General features: G+C 44.0%; 5 non-coding genes across 5 annotated transcripts; 2 read left to right on the top strand and 3 right to left on the bottom strand.

Moving 5' to 3' along the window:
• Positions 1-316: 316 nt before the first annotated feature.
• Positions 317-389, bottom strand: trnaa-agc (transfer RNA alanine (anticodon AGC)). Its single transcript has one exon. It is a non-coding gene; the product is annotated as a tRNA-Ala (tRNA).
• Positions 390-12,117: 11,728 nt separating this feature from the next.
• Positions 12,118-12,190, bottom strand: trnaa-agc (transfer RNA alanine (anticodon AGC)). Its single transcript has one exon. It is a non-coding gene; the product is annotated as a tRNA-Ala (tRNA).
• Positions 12,191-13,120: 930 nt separating this feature from the next.
• On the bottom strand, positions 13,121-13,192 carry trnam-cau (transfer RNA methionine (anticodon CAU)). Its single transcript has one exon. It is a non-coding gene; the product is annotated as a tRNA-Met (tRNA).
• An 8,547-nt stretch (positions 13,193-21,739) lies between these two features.
• trnam-cau (transfer RNA methionine (anticodon CAU)) lies at positions 21,740-21,811 on the top strand. The gene has a single exon. It is a non-coding gene; the product is annotated as a tRNA-Met (tRNA).
• Positions 21,812-22,967: 1,156 nt separating this feature from the next.
• trnam-cau (transfer RNA methionine (anticodon CAU)) lies at positions 22,968-23,039 on the top strand. The gene has a single exon. It is a non-coding gene; the product is annotated as a tRNA-Met (tRNA).
• The last annotated feature ends 717 nt before the right edge of the window (positions 23,040-23,756 follow it).

Below are 23,756 nucleotides of genomic sequence, written 5' to 3'. Positions count from 1 at the left end.
GCTTGGTTGTCCAACCAGCTGTCACATCACCTCCTGAACTCTAGTCTCCTCTTGACCAGGTTCTGGATGGTGATTCAGCAGGAGAGGGGAACCTAATCAATGTTGAATGAATTTAAAAGCTGCCATCAACCTGCAGGATGAACTCCTTCACTATGTTGGTGGTTCAATGTCACTGGTTTCATTCCAGCTTTGACCTGAGCACGTGTTCATTCACATTTCCAGTAGCAGGGTGATACTTTCTCACACTTGTGGACAAACATCAGCATTCTTCAAACAGCAGCTCCTCTGATCAACAACAAAAGAAGCTCAAGTATTCTGGAGAATGAGGGCATCGATCCCTCTACCTCTCGCATGCTAAGCGAGCGCTCTACCATTTGAGCTAATTCCCCTGCTAATGGCCACAGCAGATAATGCACCTTGACCTTCATGCATGGTTGTGTGATTCACCAGTTGAAGCTTCTCTGGTTGACCAACATGTGGAATCTTTTTCAATCCTCCAGTGTGGTTTACGTGATGAAAAATATGTGTTAGTCAGTGGGAGTGTGTGTGTGTGTGTGTGTGTGTGTGTGTTGATGTGCAGACTTTCCCTTGTAACAACTGATTTGATTTGGAAACCATCTTTTCTAAATCTCCCTCCAAAAACCATCTTTTGCAACTTTGTACCACAGTTGTGTCCTCATCAGGCACCACAGTATCCAGTATGTTCAGTTCAAACAAGTCGTTCTTGATTGATGTTCATGTTAAATATTGATGTCATCATTGATTCTCCTAGAATCATCTGAACAAACCCTCCCCCAACATCATGAAGCTAAACATATTCACATTAGTGATTCAATTGATGAAGTGAAAAGCTGAGCTCATCAGAATGGTCTGATAGGATCAACTACTGTTGGCTCTGGAGTGGAAACAGCAACCTGTCAGAAATCATGAGTCAGATCATAGTCAAGATTAAAGCAAGAGCCTCCAGATCAAAGTCAGAATTCATGATGATGTCATCAGGGTTTTGATAGTGTATTTATTTGTACCTAGAATTCTGTCTTTGATCTCAGGAGGACATGAAAGAAACACAATAAAAATGTATACAAGAGCACATTCAGCTTTATTAGAAAACATTTTGACTGTTTAACAGTAGAATTTGTTCAGAACACTTAGAATTAAATTGAAGATACAAAAAATCTGTTTAACAGTAGAATTTGTTTGAAACAGTTTCCAACACTTACTGACAGTATTTAAGTATGGAAGCTTGGGGATGAACATTTTTATAATCAGTCTGTTTATATGTGTTGGCCTTGTCACGGACTGGCGACCGCTCCAGGATAAACCTCGCTCTTCACCCGAAAACTGCTGGTTTAGGCTCCACCCCCCTCGTACCATTGCAGATCATCAATATAGAAATGGAAATTTATCTGTGAGGTTAAATTGAACGCCTCTATCAGTAAACTTCTGCTTCAGTCAAAAGTAGACTGTTATTAACACTCAGAATGGTTTGTGGTTCTGCAGGAAGACCAGTTTCTTTTCCACCCTGTTTTAATAGATAAACATCTCTAAACAATCAGGTTTATTTTGTTCTTTTCATTTAGCAGAGGATGGTTTCGATCCATCAATCTCTGGGTTATGGGCCCAGCAGGCTTCCGCTGCGCCACTCTGCTCTACCATTTGTTGAACAGGCTTTTTTTTAGGAGTGCAGGATTGGAACAAGAACAGGAATTTGAGTTTTGAATGTTTCACCATTTGTCTCTGAAGCAGGAGGTCTTGTAGAAACAGGGACTGACCTGACACCAGCTCCCTCATGGAACAATGGTTCATTCATTCATCACTGCCAGTCGGCCTCAAAACACACAAAACACCAATTAAATCCAGGCTCTTGGAGCCTAAAATGAAACTCCAACACACACGGTGGCTCTGCTGTGGCTCACACAGGTGAGTGAGGCTGAGCGCTCCAGTCTGCTCTGAGTGGTGCAGATGTCTGATGACTCCACAGAGATTTCTTTGTTGTCTTTGAAAAATCACAAACTGAAATCCTGTTCAATCCAGGAAATTTTGTTTAAGGAATACATGAAGGGGAGGGGCATTGCCCTGGACACATGCATTAAATGGCCAATCTCAAACATGGAGAGGTGGTGTGTCATAGTGTATCACTGTTGAACGATAAGAGCTGTTAATGGAATGACTGTTGTGAGTGAGGAATTCTGGGTAATGGACTTACTGGCAGCACAGTGGTGCAGTGGTCAGAACTGCTGCCTCACAGTAAGAAAGTTCCAGGTTTGAGCCCCGGCTGGAGCACGGGGTCTGTCTGGGAGAGTCTGCATGTTTTCCCTGTTCCTTTGTGGGTTCTGATGATTTCATCAGGGCTTTGATCGTGTATTTATTTGTACCTAGAATTCTGTCTTTGATCTCAGGAGGACATGAAAGGAACAAAAAAAGTATATAAGAGCCCATGCAGTTTCATAAGAAAGCACTTGAACTATTTAACAGTTGAATTTGTTTGAAACAGTTTACAACACTTAGTGACAGGATTTAAGTTTGGAAGCTTTTTTTGTATTTTCAATTTAATCCTAACTGAAACTGGGGATGAGCAGTTTTAAGTAGTTCATATTCTAATATACAGAGGAAGTCTTGTCATTCACTTTTGGAAAAAAAGAGAAAAACTATGTGAAGGTCCTGGCCCCAGCTCCAGATGGTAGAGACAGATAGAGAGAGATGAGGAAGCAAAGAAGTGTTTTGATCCTCTTCAGTGCTCTGGTGTTGTTGAGTTCTTCTCAGCTACGTCATGAAGACGTGCTGGCAGTGGGCGCTGGTGGAAGTTTGCAGCACTCACTGGAAAGTCCTGAGGCTCGTCCCATTCTGAAGCAGCAGCTGCTCCAAGCCAGATGACTCTTTGACTCTCTTGTGTAGGAGTGAAGGACAAAATCAAAATAAAGAATTGTTACTGTTTCCATGGAGCACATTCCTCTTGTTCTGATACAAAAACTCATCAGCTTCTATCATGTAATTACAGAAATGTTGATGACACTGGGATGTTTGGTTTGAATGCTCTCACTGTCAAGTGCCAGTTCATGATTTTGCAGAAAATCCAACACGGTGGTGCAGTGGTCAGGACTGTCCCCTCACAGCAAGAAGGTTCTGGGTTTGAGCCCTGGCTCAAGCACAGGGTCTTTCTGGGTGAGACTGCATGTTCTCCCTGTGCCTGTGTGGGTTCTGGGTGAGACTGCATGTTCTCCCTGTGCCTGTGTGGGTTCTCTCTGGTTCTCCGGCTTCTTCCCGCAGTCCAAAGACATCAAGAGGGGATGAGGTGTCGTGGCAGAAAAAGGTGGATGAGAGGAATCAGACGACTGAGTGTCAGGTGCCAGATGGGGGACCTCTTTATTCTCAGCAATGAACCCTACGAGAAATGCAGTCAGAGATGTCTTCCAATGATACAGAAGATGATATACATTTTATACTGATTTCAGGCTGTGAGTTTGTGTGTGTGTGTGTGTGTGTGTGTCTGTGTGACGTGATGGACGTTATACTATCTTCAAGTACCAGAAAGGAATTGGACATTCCTGGATATGCAAAAGTAGAGAAGTTGCACACAATTCATGAATAGGCGCTGGACTACACATCAATATAGAAAGGCAAAAAAGAGTCCGCACACATCAGCTCACCTTTGTGCATTTATTTAGCACATCACCATACAGCGGCGTTTGGAGCGTAGCAGCTCTTCTTCAGGCTAAATCCTGTGTACAGGACTCCATCATTTAATCCACCCCGAGGAGTCACATGATCAGGAATTTTTTTTTTCCACTATTCACACCATGACAAATACATACATATGTACAAAAATAAAACCATCAAAAAACACAAGATAATTATGTCATATATACATTGGACTTTAAATTAAAACAGATGGAAAACACATCAGGCCGGCCGGCCGGTATAAATCTAGTAGAATATAGAGGCGCCTCTTAATATCTTTAAGACATTGCTTTATCAATAGGATGGTTATTTAACATGTTGAATCTAAAGATGTTTTAAATTATATGATAATTTAAACTGATCCATCCTTAGACAGGACCAAAGGTACCGGTCATATCCATTGTATTGAAGCAGTACACAGATAGAAATATAGTAGCAGAATCTCGCAGGCACATACATAAGAAAGTCAGAGGTACATGAAACACCACCTTCATAAACCACATGGAAATTATTTCGATGGCCGCAAGGCCATCAAAAAAGTCACTCAAACATCGCAGAAAGAGGACCATGAACAGTTCATAGGATTGGCTTCATGTTGAAGTCCTCATTAAGTCCTTTCGATGCTGGAGTACCCAATGTCTTTATCCAGAATAGTTCCCTCCTGAGGAGTAACGTGTCCACTTTCCCACCTCTGTGAGGGGGTTTGATGGATTCAATCCCAATGTATTTTAATGAGGTGACCCCGTGACGGGCTTCTGTGAAGTGGACAGAGACTGGACTGGAAGGGTCCTGGTTGCGGATAGCGCACCTGTGTTCTGTGATTCTGGTTTTTAAAGGTGTTGTGGTTTTGCCAATGTAGGAGAGGCCGCAGGGACACAGAAGCATGTAAATTTCCTTTTTGTTTTACAGGAGATGATGCTCTTGATGGGGAATCTCCACCAGGACCCTTCCTGTCCAGTCGCTGTCCACATCAAAGGAGCCCATCAAGGGGTCACATCTTGGACCTTGGCTGTCTTTATGTGTGCGTCTCTGTACCAAGTGTATGTGTGGTGTACTTTGCTTAGTCATGACTCGGCTCAGGAGCCATGAGAAAAAAAAAACGGGAGAGACACAGTAGTTTATAAAGAAATGGATAAGTTTACTTAACAAAAGCAAGGATAACTAAAAATACTCAATACAGGTATGAGGTGTGTCATCAGTGGTGTATGTATAGGACATGGTGTTGAGAGTGTTGTATGGTGTGAACATAAAATGCTAAGATGGCCGAAGCCAAACAAACCAAAAGGTGCCAGGCATGTGGAGGAAGAGAGAAAACGGCCTGATCAGCCAGACTTTTATACCCTTGGGAGCACTGGCCAGGTGCTACCAGTTGGACTAATTGGCCCCTCCTCCTGAGGCCTGCAGGGAAACAAACAGAACATCAGACATGGGGAAAAACAACATAAGCAGACCCAGTAAGGCAGGGGGCCGTCACAGCTTGCTTTCCCACATGAAACCAGTACTTTCTTGTGTTACCTCCCTAGCAGCTAGCATCAACCAGGGCAACCCCTCCTCCCAATCCCTCTCCATCTGAGTACAATAAGCACGTAACAGAGACTTCACAGTCTGAAGGAACCGCTCTAGCGCACCCTGACTCTGCGCATGATAAGCAGATGCTTTGTTGTGCTTGACATGAAGTTGTTTCAGTACTTGAGCGAAGAGATGGGAAGTGAAGTTTGACCCCTGGTCAGTTTGGATGATCTTTGGGATACCAAAAATAGAAATAAACTGGAAGAGCACGAACCACAGCCCTTGTTGTAATAGCGCGCAATGGGTATGCGGCCAGATAACGAGTACTCTGACACATTACTGTTAGGAGATAACTTGCACCAGACTTCGAACGCGGAAGTGGACCCACACAATCAATTATCAGATGTTCAAACGGCTGGCAGACAGTGAAATGGGTGACAAAGGAGCAGGAGCTATGCTCTGGTTGGGTTTCCCAGTGAGTTGGCAAGTATGACATGTTTTAATATGTGCCGCAACATCCTTTTTCAAATGGGGCCAAAAGAAATTTCGCAAAACCATATCATAGATTTTCCTGACCCCCAAATGTCCAGATTCCTCATGAGCTAGTTTCAACACTGATTCCCGAAACTTAAATGGCAACACAATCTGAATAATGGGGTCCCCAAAAAAACTGTCACCATGAGGCACCCACTTTCGTACCAACACATCACTATGCTTGAAGTAGCCCTGAGAGCTACTTTTTACCTCCTCACCGGGAAGCACCTGCTCAAACAAACCCTTTAAAGACGGATCAGCTTGCTGTTCTGCTTTCAGGTCTTCCTGCGAGATGGAGAGAGGTTGTCTCACCAATGGAACTGAAGAAACCACAGGAGGGGGCGGCAGTGGAACATCTGCCCAAACATGCCCTCCTGCCACACCATTACCCAGAATCAATGTGATGCCCCTGATAGGCAGTGCCGGACGCACACCAACAACAACTTGGCCCTGGAACAAGTCAGAGTACAGCATGACGTTGTGCAAAGGGACCTGCAAAGTTTTCATCCCCATTCCTAGCACAGGAATAGAACACCCAGTATCACTTTCCTCTGAAAAAGGCAATGCTGAAGCTTGGATCAAAGCGTCAAAAGCAGCGGTATCAGGCAGTAGCCCAACAGGCACCCTCACCTCACTTCCCACAAGAGAGACAAAACCCTCCAACACAAAAGGTAAAAATGAATCCAGTTCACCAGTCTGCACTTCTTCCCGCATCCCATCACCTACTACCCCCACAGATGACCTGTTTGACATAGGCACCGCTAGACATGCACCCTTTGCTTGCCCCACCGTACCAGTTGGTCTAGCCTTAGACTTAAAAGCATAACAATCTGCCTTCCAATGCCCCTTTTTATGGCAAAAGTTACAGACCCTATCAGCACTGCGCATGCTACGCTCCCTCACGTCAGGTTTCAATGACTGGGTAGGAAAATACACACCACCTGAAACTTCCCCAAATCCAGTACTGCGAGCACACAAACCACCAAAATTACGCCTATGCGTCAGCGCATAGTCATCCACTAAAGCAGCCACTTCAGCAGCAGTTTTTACCTTTTGGTCACTTACATATGTAGCAATACTTTCAGGGATGGAATTCTTAAACTGCTCCAAGACTATCAAATCGCACAGCGCTTCGAAATTTTCAACCTTCAAGGCCAAACACCAGTGACTAAAGTGAGCAGTTAGATCACGAACAAACTCCAGATGTGTCTCTTTATCCCCTTTCCTCCATGTACGGAAACGCTGACGGTACGCTTCAGGGACCAACTCATACGCCTTCAATACAGCTTATTTAACAATCGAATACTTTTGACTCTCTGCCAAAGACAAAGATGAGTAAGCCTCTTGGGCTCTCCCAATCAACACACATTGCAACATTACAGCACGAGCAGGCTCCGGCCACCTCCTTGTGTCGGCCACACACTCAAACAAAGAGAAAAATGTCTCTGGGTCTTTTTCATTAAACTTTGGCAACAGTTTCAGGTTTCCCAAAATATCAAAAGACTCCTCTGTAGACCCAAGACTAAAGGAGGACCGCTCTACCTCCCAAGAACCATCAGCAGCCAACCTCCCATTCTCAATGAAGTCAAGCTTCCTCTGCTCTGAAACCGACTTTGCCTGCTCAAGCTTTAGTCTGTCCCTTTCAATATCAGCCTTGTGTCTTATGCCATCATGCTCCAAGTGCAACAACAACAACTCCTTCTTCTGGTCAAATGTCAAACCACCAGTCGCCATAACTGATGGTATCAACCCAGCAGCAGAAGTTAGATTAGACACCAGAGGGGCGGATACTTCTTCCTAAAGAGCCAAAACCCCACTTTCCCTTAGGTTTGCTTTCAATATCACTTTATTATCTTTCAACCGCTTATCAGGAATGCCAATGTCATAATGCTCTGCTATTCTTAAAAACTGCTCTTTTGTACACCTGTCCAAAAACTCCTCTGATGGAGCACTAACAAAATTAGTAATATCAGCCATGATGCAACAAAACCAAATGTCTAAACCCCACAACCCCACAGCCACAGAGGGCCAAGCAAGTGCCAACACGGTGGGTACAGCGTCCAAATTAACCCACAAACAGTGCTTATCCCCTCTACCTATCCAAATCTAACTCGACTCAATCTTCATGCAGTTCTAACGGCGGGTACTTATGCACTGGCTTCCGCTTGCGCAGATAAACAACCAAAAAATGGCAACTTCCCTGCAACTACAGAAAGTGCTCCCGAGCAGTTGCTCCAACCACGTTTACTGCAACAATACAAGAAAAAAAAAAAAGACGAACCCAAAGGGGTACCGCCGCTATGTCTAACAGAGAATAATGCACTCACAAACAAATCTGCACCAGCTGACACCTACCTAAACCGCCTGGCCACAACACTGAAACAAAAACCAATCATATTCTCAACTCAAAAAACTGTGCTTCACCCTAGCAGATTAACTACCATCACAAAACCAATCAAGGCTTACAATCTACACAATTACACTGTAATTGGACGAGCCCCCACTTTGTCATGACTCGGCTCAGGAGCCATGAGAAAAAAAAGGGGGGGAAACAGTAGTTTATAAAGAAATGGATAAGTTTACTTAACAAAAGCAAGGATAACTAAAAATACTCAATACAGGTATGAGGTGTGTCATCAGTGGTGTATGTATAGGACATGGTGTGCAGAGTGTTGTATGGTGTGAACATAAAATGCTAAGATGGCCGAAGGCAACCAAACCAAAAGGTGCCAGGCATGTGGAGGAAGAGAGAAAACGGCCTGATCAGCCAGCCTTTTATACCCCTGGGAGCACTGGCCAGGTGCTCGCAGTTGGACTAATTGGCCCCTCCTCCTGAGGCCTGCAGGGAAACAAACAGAACATCAGACATCGGGAAAAACAACATAAGCAGACCCAGTAAGGCAGGAGGCCGTCACAGCTTGCTTTCCCACAAGACTCGTGACTTTGTTATGTGGGCTGACATGTTTAACGTTGACACAGGTCTCATTCTGCCAGAGAGATTCATCCAGACTCTAAATTGACCGTAGGCATGACTGGGAGAGCCAATGGTTGTCTGTCTATATGTGTTGGCCCTGCCATGGACTGGTGACCAATCCAGGGTGAACCCCACCTCTCGCCCAGAGGCTGCTGGGATAGGCTCCACCCCCTAAACCATTGCAGATAATCAGTATAGACATTGAATTTATCTGTTAGGTTGAATCACAAACACCTTTATAAATTTCCATCCATCCATTGTCTTCCACTTATTCCTACTTTAAGGGTCGCAGGGGGCTGGAGCCTATCCCAGCATCAACAGGTGAGAGGTGGGGTTTGCCCTGGAAAGGTCACCAGTCCATCGCAAGGCCAACATATAGAGACAAACAACCATTCACACTCACTTTCATACCTACGGTCAATTCAGAGTATCTATAAGCCAAGTGCCCAATTGCATGTCTTTGGATGGTGGGAAGAAGCCGGACGACCATAGAGAACCCACACAGGCACAGGGAGGACATGCAGACTCACACAGAAAGATCCCGTGCCCGAGCCGGGACTCGAATCCAGAACCTTCTTGCTATAAGGCAACAGTGCTGACCACTGCACCACCATGCAGCCTCCTTCAAAAATATATATTTACATATTCATTTAATTTATATGTATATAAAATAAACTTCTGCTTCAGTCAAAAGTAGACTGTTATTAACACTCAGAATGGTTTGTGATTCTGCAGGTAGACCAGTTTCTTTTCCACCCTGTTTTAACAAATAAACGTCTCTAAAAAAACAGGTTTATTTTGTTCTTCTCATTCAGCAGAGGATGGTTTTGTTCCATTGGTCTCTGGGTTATGGGCCCAGCATGCTTCCTCTGCGCAACTCCGCTCTACCATTTGTTGAACAGGCTTTGCTTTAGGAGTTTAGGATTGTGACAAGAAGAAGAGTCATCAGACATCTGCACCACTCAGTGATTTGGTTGGTCTCTTTGAAAAAATGCCAACAAACTAAAATCCTGTTGAATCCAGGAAGTTCTTGTTTCACTCTCATCTACGTCCCATGAAAAAGAGAACCTACTCATTCATTCAGCTTCGGTGACAGCGTCCTACCCAGCTCACTTTGAGTCCATTTTTTAAAACTTTTGTGATAACGAGATCACACTGTTGAGGATTTCCATTTCCACTCAGCATTTATCCAAGTGAAGCAGCCCCCCCTCGAAACAGACAGCCTAAGATTATTCCAAAAACTATGACCATGAGGACATGTCTTCATGAAAGGAACTTCAGACTCTGACCAAGTTTCAACAAGGAAATGTGATAAAATAAAATCATTACCAATTAAAGATGGCTCTTAGATTCCACAGACAACCCTTTGAAAGTGAGTGACTAAACTGACTAGCAGGAAGTATTTTAATAGTAATCAAGTCAGACAGAACCCACCTGTGCAAACACATACTAACAGGTTTTTTTGACAGTCTTGCAGTGTAATGTACTGGAGTACTTGACACCTGTATGGTGGCTGGTAAATTATTAGGGAGGAAAGGTGCTCTTCATGATGAGTGGGAGTGGCTACTGGCTCAGGGTCATGCTGACATGAGCATCAATCAGAATGAAAAGCAATGAACTTCATGAAGTTTTGTCAAACACCTTTCATGTTGGGGTGTGGGCCATCAGATCTGTGAAGGACAGGATCGGTCCAAAAACAGTCAAAGTTGCTGATAAAACCAGAACCAGTTGCAGTCCAGAAGTCTTTCAGCCATTCATGCAGATGGTAAAGACGGCTGAAATGCTCCCTGCATTTGGAAGGAGATTGGATGGGGCCAGAAGAAACACAGAATTGAAATTACAAGAGACTGGAGTTGGTCATGAAGTGTGATTGACTGACTCTTCATGACATCATTGGTGCACACCAGTATAATCAGAATTTGAGCTGATGGGTGGAGATCGATGAGTACTGGGGACAGTTTGATAACGTCCGTAACTTTGGCACCAGGAAGACAGTTGGTGATAGCACCTGGGAGTTCAACAGACCTGATGATTGAATCAACAATGACAAGGATTTCAGCCACCATCGTAAACAGAGAGTTCAGATGAGAGAGAAAACCTGCTGTCAGCCTCACCAGCGAGGGCAGTGGCAGAGGCAGCAGAGTTTAATGAAGCAGTATCAACCGGCAAGTCTCAGCTAGAGGTGATGTCACCACTGGCTAGTTGTCTGGAAGAAAAGCTAAAACGCGACTTCCCATGTGAAAGATAGCCCTTGATCATAACCAATTTAGCTTGTTTAAAATAACTGCCGTTTGCAAAGAGGTGGAAGAAATGAACGAGCCTCAGCTGTGGCCTGAAGGGTTTTTAGTGTGATGATTCTATAAGGACTGCAAACCCAGGGCTGCTGCAGATACAAGGAATGTACCGGAAGACACAAGGAAAATATCTATGCCTGAGAACGAGGTGCTGAATAGATATTATGTCTGTTCCTATGACTTGTATTAGAGTTATATCTTACAGCCCAACGTTTTGTTATAGACAAGCTCCTGGAGAACGCTGACATTTTGTGCGTAGAAGAGACTTTTCTGGTAAAGCAAGATATGGATAATCTGAACTCTGGTAGTGAGGACTTCCATGGAGCTGGGGAATCAACAAAAGATCAGAACACTGGGGTTTGCGTAGTAATGAGACAGGTATACTACTAAATGGGGACGATGACAACAAGACAGGTACATCGCCTGATTTGGCTAGCAGCAGGGACGATGGCGAGAGACCAGTAGAAGCGCTCACAGAGTTCTCTGGTTTTCTCTGCTCCAGAGAAGTCGAGGCACCTGTGGCCACTGGGTCAGGGAGCTCTTTGAGCAAAGTAGTTTGACACACAAGAAGGTCGTCTAGAGAGAATTGAGGAAAAGAAATCCGTCTCCCCTTCTCCATAACCGACGTGCACAGGAGAGGATGGACATCTGATGAGCCGAGAGCAACACTATTTGCTGGATTCTCAGAGCTGCGAGGCCATCCAGGTGCAGCGCGTCCAGCCAGGAGACAAACAGGGACTGCTGCTTGAGGACATAATTCAGGAGGCTCTCGATGGTGTGGAGTTGGGATCTCAGACTGGACAGCTCTGGATGCTAAGTTGTCCAGCCAGCCGTCACATCACCTCCTGAACTCTAGTCTCCTCTTGACCAGGTTCTGGATGGTGATTCAGCAGGAGAGGGGAACGTAATCAATGTTGAATGAATTTAAAAGCTGCCTTCAAGCTGCAGGATGAACTCCTTCACTATGTGGGTGGTTCAAAGTCACTGGTTTCATTCCAGCTTTGACCTGAGCACGTGTTCGTTCACATTTCCAGTAGCAGGGTGATACTTTCTCACACTTGTGGACAAACATCAGCATTCTTCAAACAGCAGCTCCTCTGGTCAACAACAGAAGAAGCTCAAGTCTTCTGGAGAATGAGGGTATCGATCCCTCTACCTCTCGCATGCTAAGCGAGCGCTCTACCATTTGAGCTAATTCCCCTGCTAATGGCCACAGCAGATAATGCAGCTTGACCTTCATGCATGGTTGTATGATTCACAAGCGGAAGCTTCTCTGGTTGACCAACATGTGGAATCTTTTTTCAAACTTTCAGTGGAGGTTTAAGTGATGAAAAATATGTGTTAGCCACTGGGAGTGTGTGTGTGTGTGTGTGTGTGTGTGTGTGTGTGTGTATGTGTGTGTGTGTGTGTGTGTGTGTGTGTGTGTGTGTGTGTGTGTGTGTGTGTGTGTGTGTGTGTGTGTGTGTGTGTGTTTGTTTGTGTGTGTGTTCATGTGCAGACTTTCCCCTGGAGCAACTGATTTTATTTGAAGCAAGAGCCTCCAGATCAAAGTCAAAATTTATGAAGATGTCATCAGGGCTTTGATTGTGTATTTATTTGTACCTAGAATTCTGTCTTTGATCTCAGGAGGACATGAAAGAAAGACAATAAAAAAGTTTATAAGAGCACATTCATCTTCATTAGAAAACACTTGAACTGTTTGACAGTAGAATTTGTTTGAAACAGTTTTCAACACTTAGAATTAAAGTGAAGATAGAAAAAAATCTTCCACACTTAAATTCTGTCTCTAACTGAAAACTGGGGATAAACATTTTTATAATCAGTCTGTTTATATGTGTTGGCCCTGCCATTGACTGGTGACCTATTCATGTTAAATCCCGCCCCTCATCCAAAAGCTGCTGGGATAGGCTCCACCCCCCTTGTCGCATTGCAGATGATCAATATAGAAATGGAAATGTATCTGTGAGGTTAAATTGAACACCTCTATCAGTAAACTTCTGCTTCAGTCAAAAGGACACTGTTATTAACACTCAGAATGGTTTGTGGTTCTGCAGGAAGACCAGTTTCTTTTCCACCCTGTTTTAACAGATAAACATCTCTAAACAATCAGGTTTATTTTGGTCTTTTCATTTAGCAGAGGATGGTTTCGATCCATCGACCTCTGGGTTATGGGCCCAGCACGCTTCCGCTGCGCCACTCTGCTCTACCATTTATTGAACAGGCTTTGCTTTTGGAGTGCAGGATTGTGACAAGAACAGGAATTTGAGTTTTGAATGTTTCACCATTTGTCTCTGAAGCAGGAGGTCTTGTAGAAACAGGGACTGACCTGACACCAGCTCCCTCATGGAACAATGGTTCATTCATTCATCGCTGCCAGTCGGCCTCAAAACACAAAAAACACCAATTAAATCTAGGCTCTTGGAGCCTAAAATGAAACTCCATCACACACGGTGGCTCCGCTGTGGCTCACACAGGTGAGTAAGGCTGAGCGCTCCAGTCTGCTCTGTGGAGTCATCAGACATCTGCACCACTCAGAGATTTGGTTGGTCTCTTTGAAAAAATGCCAACAAACTAAAATCCTTTTGAATCCAGGAAGTTCTTGTTTCACTCTCATCCACGTCCCATGAAAAAGAGAACCCACTCATTCATTCAGCTTCTGTGAGCTGCAGCGTCCTACCCAGCTCACTTTGAGTCCATTTTTTAAAACTTGTGTGATAAACACAAACAAACCAGAACATAAAAAAACGTGTAAATATCTTTCAGCATCTGATCATACAATATCACTGTCTCGTTTGTTTGCATGTTCTATTAATCAGATTGAATCATCAATGGATGTTATTTGAGGTGTGTCTGTTTCTGGTGAAGCCTGTATGGTCTGGGGGGGTTAAGATGGTGTGGGCTGTTTCAGCTCTGGTGGTGAAGGCTTTCGCCATGACAATCAGACTCTCATCTGTCCTTCATATTCCCTCAAATGTGCAGTGTGGACCTCACACACTGAATTTAGTCTGAAAACTCTTCATGAACAGCAGGAGACTCAGAGTCTCTGTGGTGCAATCGGTCAGTGCTCAGCTGTTAACCCAGAGGCTGGTGGTTGGAGCCCACCCAGGGACCAGGACCAGGCTTTACTGGTGCTGAGGACTCTTGATCAGCTGGTGAGTTGCTCCTTGATCTCAACATTGGTTTGTTTCATCCTGAGTAGTTTGATTCTAGCAGAGTCGTTGTTTCAGTTTGAATGTGGACGGACAGATAGACCCTCCACAGCAGAGGCACCTGACAGAGCTCTTGATGAGGCCCTTTCGTCATTCAATGAAGTCATCATGTGGAGGAGGCTGGGGGGGGGGGGCACTGGCTTGGATGCAGGAAGGCAGGAAGGCTTTTAATGGGGGTCATTTTAAGTCCCAAGTCCAGCTGTAGCAGAGGGTGGACTTTGATTCTCCAGGAGGTTTTTATACCGGTTTCTTTGGATTTGGAGGAAATCATTCCAGGTGTTGAAAGAAAGAGAGAGCAGCTTTGGAAAATGTTCAACTTGTGTTTTTAAATGTCTTTGCACCAACAAATGTTTGGACAGGACGGCTTTTTAAACAGTTTAGACGACACCGTTCAACATTGAATCTGATGGGTTCATGTTTTTAGGAGGGGATGTGAGCTGCACAGAGAAGCTCTTTGAGACAGGAAGCATTCAGAGCTCCATCCTGCTTCTTCCAGCAGGATCCACAGATCCCACAAACACAGCAGCTGTCTGGTGTGGAGGGTTTTTAACCACCTGGACTCACTCAACAGGTGACTTGTTACCAAAAGTGTGTGCACCAAGTTACGCACATATCCGAGCGAGAGAGAAAGAGAGAGCTTGACATTTAATAATCCAGTCTTCTTAATGACACCCAGATACATCGAGCGTCAGCGTTAGTTCTGTCAGGCTATGGTAGTCAAGCGCTATTGGCTTCCTGTCCGTCAATCAACTGATCAATCAGCCGATCTACAGCTGCTCCGCATCAACTGATCAAATCCCTTGCTTCTGATTGGCCCCTCTCAACTTAAATATCATCTGGCCTCAGCTACCGCTCTGCTAGTTACTGGATTATGCTCCTGCTCCTGCTCCTGCTCCTGCTCCTGCTCCTGCTCCTGCTCCTGCTCGCAACTTGCTACCCTCCACCTCCCGAGCTCCACCTTGTCGTGTATACATGGCATAGTTCGTGCCATGTCATGTCGCTTGCTCTTTTCACAGGGGTATGATTGCTCTTCCAGTCTTTAACTGGGAGAACCTTCCCTCATGCTGCTGGTCCCCTGTTTCATGGTGCTAATGAAAAATTATCAGGGGACTCCCCTGAACAGAGCCATACTGCCAATTGTACTATAATAAACAAATCAAGCTCATTATCATCTGTGTTTCTTGACATGAATGGACCTGACAGAATTAAGACTGTCAACAGTTTTTATGCCCTCCCCATTAACAAGGACGTCAGGTTGCTGATCTACATCACACCTCTTGATGGAGAAATACATGGCTACTGTCTTGCTCACATTAAGAGTAAGACAATTGTATGTCAGCCAATCTGACACTCTGTTTAAGGCTGAGGTAAGTTTTCATGCAGCTTATTCTCTAGTTTTGGCATGGACATAAATAACTATCGTCTGCATACATTTGCGTGTGAACATCTGGGCAAATCAAGGGTAAATCATTAATATAGACTAAATAAAATTGGTCCCTGGGGCACTCCAGTGGTGCTATTAGACAGGGTGGAGCATGTGTCAATAATTCCTGTACACTGCTCTCTTGAAACTAAATAGGATTCCATCTATGACAAAGCATTCGCAGAGAAATCAAGCTGTGAGGGTTTGGACAACAAAACATTATGATTTACTGTGTCAAACGCCTTCCTAAAATCCAGGAAGACAGCACCAACAACACCACCTCCGTCAAGCTTAGATTTAATTTGCTCTATAAAGTAACAAAGGCCGTTTCCGTTGAATGATTTGCCCGAAATCCAAACTGCATAGGGTGCAGTAGGGAGTGGCCCTCCAAGTAGGCTATCAGCTGGTCACATACAACCCTTTCAGTTATTTTAGAGATGGTAGGGAGGGTGCTGATAAGCCTATGAACTGAGACATTGGCTGCATCCCCAGATTTAAAGATGGGGGTTATTACTGCTGTCTTCCAGGCAGTAGGAAAGTAAGTTTGTGCAATGGATAAATTGACCAAGTGAGTAATAGGAGAACAAAGAATATTTGCAAACTTTTTAACAAATGCACAGTCACAGTCAAAAATGTAATTTGCCTTGGAATTTCTGAGCTGCTTCAGGATTTTAGCTACAGACACTTCTGCCACTTCTGAGATGTTAAAGGATGGAATATCTTCTTTCACAAATGTAATGATTTTCTCTCTTGCGCCAAAACCTAATGCTAGATCATGAACTGAATCAATAAAGTAACTCTTGGAAATTTGGACTTTATCCTGGATGAGGGTCCCCTGCACTTGCAATTCATACCCAGTATATTTTTTTTATTGCTGTCTTTCTTAAGAGCTCTATTCATATTTTGCCATGTTTTCCTGGAGTTCCCTGGGTTAGGGTTAGGTCATTTATAATGTTAATAAAAAAATTTGCTTTGGCCTTTCTCAATTTATTCACTACTTTGTTATGTAGCTGCTGAAAGGTTCTCCTATCACTTGCTAACCCAGATTTAAGTACAATTTTCAATGCGTGATCCCTTTGACGCATTAAGTCCCAAACTTGATCACAAAGCCAAGGTAGATTTTTGGTTTTTCTTGAGAATGTAACATTTTTGCTAAAATCGCCTTAATCCTGTTAATAATAGTCATTCGGTTCTCAGAGGCATTTTCAAGCTCCCTAGTAGACAAGATCTCATTCCAATTCTGTTGCTTAAACTGACATTCAAATTCACTAATAAGTCTCTTTGGTACAATACTTGAGGTTCTTCTATTTTCCTGTCGGTACATAAACCTTTGTTTTGTTAATTTCCTTGATATCAATGTTAAATTATGATCTGATAATCCAGTTAAGAAATTAAATGTTTTTGTTATTCTCTCTGGCTTATTACTAAATATGAAATCAATTTGTGTTTGAGATGATGGTGTGATTCTGGTGGGGCCTTGGATTAGTTGAGTGAGGTTAAAGTGCTTTGTTAGAAGCAGCCCATAGGTCACCGCGACAGCTGAAGATAGACCCAGGGTTTCGGTGGATATCTCCTGCAAGTAGCAGCGTCATAACGAGGTATCCGAGAGATCTTCTCAGTTGTTCTGATGGTCCTTCTCTCTCCCTGGATTGAATCTGCCTCGTCGGGGAAGCCGCTTTGCCATGGTTCAACATCATGGAGTATGAGATGTATTGACTCCGTGGATCAAAGGTAGCAAGTTCATTTTGTTTTTGCTGGTGTAGATTCGTTGTTATCCAACAACAATGCACAGACAAAGCCAGAACTGTAACGATGTAACTTGCAATTATGGCCGACTGTATCAAATCAGTTATAAATCTGCGCTGTTTAATCTTAATGTTAAAACAAAAACCAGGTCGATTATTGATTAATTTTGAAGTGGCGTTTCCGGCACCGGTCGCACCTGCCTTGCAATGGGAGCGTTCTGCCATCTTTCTCTCGTGTGTCGTCATCTTCCAGGACCTTAACTTCTTTCTCAAGCTGTTCAAATCCTCCATGCCACCCGTGTGTTTCGTGTACTGCTGGATGAAAATTTTGATTTGTGTTTTTTTCGACCTCCCACCACCAAGCTCAGTTTTCAAAATCATTTTTTTCTCAGCCTCCACTGCCCCCAGAAATCAGAGAAGAACTGTTCAAAATTTTGGTTATGAATCAGCCTCACATTAAAATGCCAGTATGGACAGTGTCAAGAAGTCACCTGCAAGGAAGTATCTACCACAAGCAAATGATGGTCTGAGGAACCTACAGGTGACATTGTGGCCCTAAGAAGCCTGTTGTTGTATGCTTGGTCCCTGTGTGGGCAGGATGAACATTTGTGACCAGTGTCACCCCATTCAAAGCATTTCATGTTGCCAGAACTAGCATACACAGTGTAGAACCTGTTTTCAAACTTTACTTTAAAGGACACCTCCAGAGTTTGCAAGGGATCATTTAAATACGACTGAACGTGCTGCAGTCTGGCATCTCATACTTCATGATGTTGAACCATGGCAAACGTGCTGCAGTCTGGCGTCTTTACAGCCCAGACGAACTGTTCTGAAACCACTTGCAACTGCGTCAGTTCTTTTTCAATCATCTGGTTTGGGATGAAAGGAGGAAGATAGATAGATAGATAGATAGATAGATAGATAGATAGATAGATAGATAGATAGATAGATAGATAGATAGATAGATAGATGCTTTATTAATCGCCAAGGGGAAATTCCATTCCACACTCAAATGCCTGATACAGCTAACACACACAGTCACAACTATTACAGGTTAATCGTAATAATGGTACACTTCATAATTAACAGCAGCACATATACATTTGTAGTGAATGTACGCTAAACTTGAACAGTCCGTTGACCCAGTAGAGGCAAGTGAGAGTGAGGCTTGCAGCCAGACTACAAGGTTGGCGCTGCCACCCCAAGGGAGGTGGAGAGGGCAGAGGCAGGGGTCAGGAACACACGGGGGAGGATAGTACATGCCATTTGCGTCACAAAGAATGACAGTCAGACAGAAAAGAAGAGGAGGAGAGAGAGGAGGAGTGCGACTGCTCTCGCCGAGTCCCAAGGAGAACACCTGACATGGTGATACAGGTCGATGGCACATACAGCCGTGAAACGGTATCAAGCACCAGGACTTTGTCAACCGACAGGTGAACCAAACACTCCTCCCGGACAAAAGCCCCCACGGCTTTACTCATCCGAGAGCCACGTGATGTTAATGTGTCCCATCTGATCACCTGAACCTGTTCCCCAGTGTCCCGAGCATCAGCCACGACTCTGACCCCGTGTCTGATCGACATGGGAGGCGAGCCCTCCTCAGGGAGGGACACCATGGTTCCCAGCACAAACGCCACGAATTAAGTCCTTTCAACAAGAACCACAAATCATTGAATTAAACACCTCTTACCTGTCACCAAGAAAAACATGCAGAAACTGGAAACAAGGTGTCACAAAGTTTCCCCCCTCATTCAGCTGCACTAAACACTCCACAGCCACTCACACACTCAGACTCCCAGCATGCAGTGCAGGAGAGGAGAGAGAGAGAGAAGCCTCGATGCCTCCCCTCCCATCACAAAGGATCAAACTGATCTCAAAATTCTTTGATCAGAATTCTTTTTACTCCTTGAAATATCTATCATTACATTGTCACAGATGCTCCATTATTATTGCAGTACCATAAACAATATTACAAATATATTTCCAAGGATGGGAACCGATTTAATATTTTGCAGGATATTACACTGTATTCTTGTTTTAGAAGAGAGACTTTAATCTCTGGCTTTGATGTCTAAGTTCTGACTCTGATGTCATTGGTGGTGACTGAATTCTACCACCTGACAGACTGTGAAGGCTCGTATTTGTGATGTCATCCATAAATACATGAAGGTCTTGTTTCAATGTCAGGGATTCAATCAGAGCAGCACGGTGGTGCAGTGGTCAGGACTTTCGCCTCACAGTAAAAAGGTTCCTGGTTTGAGCCCCGGCTGGAGCACGGGGTCTTTCTGGGTGAGTCTCCATGTTCTCCCTGTTCCTGCTTGGGTTCTCTCTGTTACTCCAGCTTCCTCCCACAGTCCAAAGACATCAAGAGGGGACCAGGTTAATCTAGACTCTAAATTGACTGTAGGCGTGGCTGGGAGAGCCAATGGTTGTCTGTCTCTATGTGTTGGCCCTGCCATGGACTGGTGACCCATCCAGGGGGAAGGCTGTTGGGATAGGCTCCACCCCGCCCTCCCTCCCCCCGTGATTCTTAACAGAGTAAGTGGTACAAAATGGATGGATGGATTGATGGGAGATCTGTCACTATTGGTTACCCCGGGGTCATGACTGGACGGAAGACTGTAGGTTCAACTCCTGGTTAGTTCAGTTCAAACTTCTTACTCAAACGTTTTCACACCTTAAGTGTGAACCTTTGACAAAACTCAACTGAATCCTACAAGGTTGCCTCCCTTTGCTACTGTAAAAATTAATACATGTATGGATCCTGCTGCCTCTCACATGTTAAGCTGGCGCTTGACTGATGGCACAAAATCAAAAATTTCCTGTGTGTCATCAACATTTCCTGAAAATTAAATGATGGGATCTGTTACGTTTTTGAATCAGAAACAGGAGAAATGTGCCCTGATAAAACAGTCATTATTCTTAATTTTGATTTTGATTTCTTCACTCCTACACAAGAGAGTTAAAGTGTTGGCTGGCTTGGAGCAGCTGCTGCTTCAGAATGGGACGAGCCTCAGGACTTTCCAGTGAACTGAGAGCTCAGCGCTCGAAAACAGTGGAGATGGTTGTGGACTTAAGAAAGAACTCAGCCCTGCCCCCATCACCCTCTGTCACTCCACCATTGACACTGTGGAGTGTCTCCGCTTCCTGGGGACCATCATCTCCCAGGACCTCAAGTGGGAGCCAAACATCAGCTCCCTCATCAAGAAACCATAGCAGAGGATGTGCTTCCTGCAGCAGCTGAAGAAATTCTGTCTGCCAAAGACAATGATGGTGCACTTCTACACAGCCATCACTGAGTCCATCCTCACTTCCTCCGTCACCATCTGGTGAAGGACAGGGAAGGACTGAGGAAAATCTCCAAAGAAAACCTTTTTAACAGGGCAAAAATCTGAGAAACCTCAGGGTGAGCAACAGAGGAGGGATCCCTCACCCAGGACAGACAGACGTGCAGTAGATGTTGTTACGGACAAGAAAACAGTTTACAATGCAGAATGTGAGAAACATGGAAATGTTAATAACAGATGAAGAAGGAAGCATCTGGAAGGGGAGGCAGGGAGAGCAAGCCAGCTTGATGGGGGACTGGATGGCAGACTGGTTTATGGAAGGGGAGCGCAGGCCGGTGTAACAGTAGTATCTAAGAGCAATCTTTTATTGTTAATGATTTTATTTCATCACATTTTATTTTCCTTGTTGAAACTTGGTCAGATTCTGAAGTTCCTCTCATTCAGGCGTCCTCATGGTCATAGTTTTTGGAATAATCTTAGGCTCTCTGGTTGGGGGCGGGGGGGGGGGGCTGCTTCACTTGGATAAATGCTGAGTGGAAATGGAAATCCTCAACAGTGTGATCTCGTTATCACAAAGGTTTTAAAAAATGGACTCAAAGTGAGCTGGGTAGGACGCTGTCACAGAAGCTGAATGAATGAGTAGGTTCTCTTTTTCATGGGACGTGGATGAGAGTGAAACAAGAACTTCCTGGATTCAACAGGATTTTATTTTTTTGGCATTTTTTCAAAGAGACCAACAAAATCTCTGAGTGGTGCAGATGTCTGATGACTCTACAGAGCAGACTGGAGCGCTCAGCCTCACTCACCTGTGTGAGCCACAGCGGAGCCACCGTGTGTGATGGAGTTTCATTTTAGGCTCCAAGAGACTGGATTTAATTGGTGTTTTGTGTGTTTTTTGTGTTTTGAGGCCGACTGGCAGCGATGAATGAATGACCCATTGTTCCATGAGGGAGCTGGTGTCAGGTCAGTCCCTGTTTCTACAAGACCTCCTGCTTCAGAGACAAATGGTGAAACATTCAAGACTCAAATTCCTGTTCTTGTCACAATCCTGCACTCCTAAAGCAAAGCCTGTTCAATAAATGGTAGAGCAGAGTGGCGCAGCGGCAGCGTGCTGGGCCCATAACCCAGAGGTCGATGGATCGAAACCATCCTCTGCTAAATGAGAAGAACAAAATAAACCTGATTGTTTAGAGATGTTTATCTGTTAAAACAGGGTGGAAAAGAAACTGGTCTTCCTGCAGAACCACAAACCATTCTGAGTGTTAATAACAGTCTTCTTTTGACTGAAGCAGAAGTTTACTGCTAGAGGTGTTCAATTTAACTCACAGATAAATTTCCATTTCTATACTGATGATCTGCAAAGGTTCTTGGGGGGTGGAGCCTATCCCAGCAGTTTTTCGGGCGAAGGGTGGGGTTTATCCTGGAGAGGTCGCCAGTCCGTGGCAGGGCCAACACATATAAACTGACTGTTTATAAAAATGTTCATCCCCAGTTTTCAGTTAGAGACAGAATTTAAGTGTGAAAGAGTTTTTGTATCTTCAATTTAATTCTAAGCGTTCTGAACAAATTCTACTATTAAACAGTCAAAATGTTTTCTAATGAAGCTGAATGTGCTCTTATATACTTTTTATTGTTTCTTTCATGTCCTCCTGATATCAAAGACAGAATTGTAGGTACAAATAAATACACTATCAAACCCTGATGACATCATCGTTAATTCTGACTTGGATCTGGAGGCTCTTGCTTTAATCTTGACTTTGATCTGACTCATGTTTCCTGACAGGTTGCTGTTTCCACTCCAGAGCCAACAGTAGTTGATCCTATCAGACCAGTCTGATGAGCTCAGCTTTTCACTTCATCAATGGAATCACTAATGTGAATATGTTTTGCTTCATGATGTTGAGGGAGGGTTTGTTCAGATGATTCTAGGAGAATCAATGATGACATCATCATTTAACATGAACATCAATCAAGAACGACTTGTTTGAACTGAACATACTGGATACTGTGGTGCCTGATGAGGACACAACTGTGGTACAAAGTTGCAAAAGATGGTTTTTGGAGGGAGATTTAGAAAAGATGGTTTCCAAATCAAATCAGTTGTTACAAGGGAAAGTCTGCACATCAACACACACACACACACACACACACACACACACACACACACACACACACACACACACACACTCCCAGTGACTAACTAACATTCTAATTCTCTTATAATGTTATTCTTTGAACTAACATTCAAGACTCAAATTCCTGTTCTTGTCACAATCCTGCACTCCTAAAGCAAAGCCTGTTCAACAAATGGTAGAGCAGAGTGGCGCAGCGGAAGCGTGCTGGGCCCATAACCCAGAGGTCGATGGATCGAAACCATCCTCTGCTAAATGAAAAGACCAAAATAAACCTGATTATTTAGAGATGTTTATCTTTTAAAACAGGGTGGAAAAGAAACTGGTCTTCCTGCAGAAACACAAACCATTCTGAGTGTTAATAACAGTCTACTTTTGACTGAAGCAGAAGTTTATATATATATATATATATATATATATATATATATATATATATATATGAATTAAATAAATATCTCAATATATATTTTTGAAGGAGGCTGCATGGTGGTGCAGTGGTCAGCACTGTTGCCTCATAGCAAGAAGGTTCTGGATTCGAGTCCCGGCTTGGCCACGGGATCTTTCTGTGTGAGTTTGCATGTCCTCCCTGTGCCTGTGTGTGTTTTCTATGGTCCTCTGGCTTCTTCCCACCATCCAAAGACATGCAATTGGGCACTTGGCTTATTGATACTCTAAATTGACCGTATGGTATGAATGTGAGTGTGAATGGTTGTTTGTCTCTGTATGTTGGCCTTGCTATGGACTGGTGACCTATCCAGGGTGAACCCAGCCTCTCGCCCGTTGATGCTGGGATAGGCTCCAGCCCCCTGCGACCCTTAAAGTAGGAATAAGTGGAAGACGATGGATGGAAATTTATTTAGATGTTTGTGATTCAAACTAACAGATAAATTTCCATGTCTATACTGATTATCTGCAATGGTTTGGGGGGTGGAGCCTATCCCATCAGCCTTTGGGCAAGAGGTGGGGTTCAC

The sequence above is a fragment of the Aulostomus chinensis genome, chromosome 15, assembly GCF_037954235.1.
Source record: "Aulostomus chinensis isolate RoL2024-O1b breed Wild chromosome 15, RoL_Achi_v1.0, whole genome shotgun sequence".
Classification (NCBI taxonomy): Eukaryota; Metazoa; Chordata; class Actinopteri; order Syngnathiformes; family Aulostomidae; genus Aulostomus; species Aulostomus chinensis.
This window is presented reverse-complemented; position numbering and strand designations above follow the sequence as displayed.